The sequence below is a fragment of the Labrus mixtus genome, chromosome 21, assembly GCF_963584025.1.
Source record: "Labrus mixtus chromosome 21, fLabMix1.1, whole genome shotgun sequence".
NCBI lineage: Eukaryota > Metazoa > Chordata > Actinopteri > Labriformes > Labridae > Labrus > Labrus mixtus.
Genome location: NC_083632.1, coordinates 19,042,492 through 19,044,882, shown reverse-complemented (window position 1 = coordinate 19,044,882; position 2,391 = coordinate 19,042,492). Strand labels below are relative to the sequence as shown.

At 39.4% G+C, this 2,391-nt stretch overlaps 1 protein-coding gene across 3 annotated transcripts in view; it reads left to right on the top strand.

The window, feature by feature from the left end:
• Nucleotides 1–1,283: 1,283 nt before the first annotated feature.
• mapk8b (mitogen-activated protein kinase 8b) overlaps nucleotides 1,284–2,391 on the top strand; it is a 33,023-nt gene continuing 31,915 nt past the window's right edge. For 2 of the 3 annotated variants that reach the window (XM_061028969.1, XM_061028970.1), the window contains exon 1: nucleotides 1,285–1,574. The gene's annotated coding sequence lies outside the window, so the exon portion shown is untranslated. Of the gene's footprint in view, nucleotides 1,575–2,391 lie in introns of all 3 variants that reach the window. The other variant, XM_061028971.1, reaches the window with a different exon arrangement.

The window sequence follows — 2,391 nt, the reverse complement described above, 5'->3', positions numbered from 1 at the left end:
GCGCAGGCAGCATAAGAACATAATTGGATTTGCAGGGCAAGCTAATGGCAGATGGGGCAGCAAAGGACCAATCCATTGTAGACGGGACTGTTAATCTGACGTTTCTGCGACAAGTGACACATTAATTGTCCCACTCTCTAATAGTACCGTACATAGATTAACACACAATTGGTCGGCCATCCCCCAAGGATGATGACTAAGCAGGTTTCGTTGAGCATGCTCTCTGCTTCTTCTTTCTGTTGTCCCTCTGTTGCGTCTTGTGTTTTTTGCATTTAAATAGTGATAACGTGTCAGCATGTTTATTCTGCAGAATAGGCTAACACACCACTTCATCTTCAGCCACACCAGTACATTGAAATGTACTGAGATCCAGGTCTATGTCCCTTAAGGCATAGGGACTAATTAACAAATGGACATGACCTGAAGAAATATCCTGCATTGGACCTCCTCCTTCCACCAAGGCAAGCTTAAACGGTCAATTGATGTTTATGATAGTTCAGAATAGTGTTGTTTATTTCAAATATGCCTACTTAAGTGGACACTGAAGTTTTCTAATATCCTAATTAGGTTGCATTATCAAAGATAAATCTGGTGATAAGGTCAAGAAAATCACATAAAAAGTTAAATTAAATTATTTTCACCAACGATTTAAGATAAATAAAATCAGAAAAAAGCCACACAGATAGAGAGAAAACATATTGTAGCAAAACGGAAAGTTCCTCTAAAATTGCTGAATAAAAGGTAGTAATATAGCCTAAATTATAGCAAAATAATGACAAAAAAACCCAAATAATAGGCTGTTTTCATATGACTAGTTGTTGTATTAACGGTTTAATACAGTTAACAGAAGTTGAACATTATAAACTTTATGGCCTACAGCCTATTTTACTATCCTAATGTTATATTAACTGAAAGACATAGGCTAATTAGGGTAGCCCTGAAGAACAATTACATTGTCTTAAACTCTAATCAGCTACTTCTGTTTTACCAGTTAAAGGAATAAAATATTTACAGTCTATGCTATGAACCTTATGCTACCTAACATGCTAACTATGTGGCTAAATTGTTGTGTAACTTTTCCATGAACGCCTATGTAATTATGTATACTTAATATATTTATAGTATGTAGTTTAATGTATTTTTAATCATATAAATATGTCTAAAATAAATCTTTTATGTCTTCAGTATGTATGTTTCCAGTACCATATCAAAACGTTGCGAAATCGTCACTTCCGCTTCCCTGGAGTGTCTGCCGGGGACGCGCAGGCGGTCTTGAACGCTCCCCTGCTCCTCATTGTGCAGCCGAGGAAACATCGCAAGGTTTCGACGACGTTGGTATGAAATGGCAGAAACTGCTTGTGTCACGGAAGCACAAAGATTAGACTACGTAGAAGCTACAGATGTATTTTGTGATGACCCTGGCCTGCTAGTGTGAGGGAAACGAGAGTGTAGCTGCTGGAAAAGAAAGGATTAAAGAGCTGTTTTCTCTCTAAAAAAACACACCGTCCGGGTTGTGTCTCCGGGAGGCAGAAACAGCGACTGCGGGTCGACACTGTTGGATTAACCGGAGAGGGGTGAGCTCCACATATGGATTTTATTTTCTTCCTGTGAGACATGTTTGACGTGTTACTGTCAGTCGTTGGGGGATGGGAAATGACAGATTTGGGTTAGACATGTTACTGTAAATAGGTGTTGCTGTAATGTACATGGTGAGCACCACAGCAGGCAGGACAGGTCTGGCCTAACTGGTGAAGGCAACCAGACTGAGTGGCTACACTGGGAAGCACACTACTGTAACCTCTCCAAGTACTGCTACACACACATTAGCACTGCTTGTACTGTATCCTGGGTGGTGTTGCCAGTCATGACACTAGTTAAACTTTGAAATGAAACGCTGTGACCTCCAGTCTGTAGCCACCTAAGGACGATAATGTCTACAATGTAAACAGAAATCACGCATTGACGCCTTTGAATACACCCCGTCCTCAAGCTAACATCAGCATGCTAATGTTTACTGCTGTGGTATTATCATTAATATTCATTTCTAATAGGTTGAAACAAGGACAAGCTTAATCCATACCCTGTGAACCGTGCACACTTTTGTTTTTACACTGTTGTAGCATCTCTAAAAATGTTATAACAAGACAAATGTATAGGGCAGATCACTATGTGGTGTTATGCACAGCTGAAGTGTGATTGTGTTTCGTTTTCCTGTTATTTATGTAAAGGCCTCACTGACCTACCAGTTCAGACTTGAATGCAAACATTCTTTCTTGGCAATTGCACAATGTTGCAGTGTGATTTTTTTTTTTTTAGTTTGTTTCATTGATGAGATTGTTTGCAAGTATCATATGATATGTGTACACTGGAGCAGGCATGCTAATCAGCCTA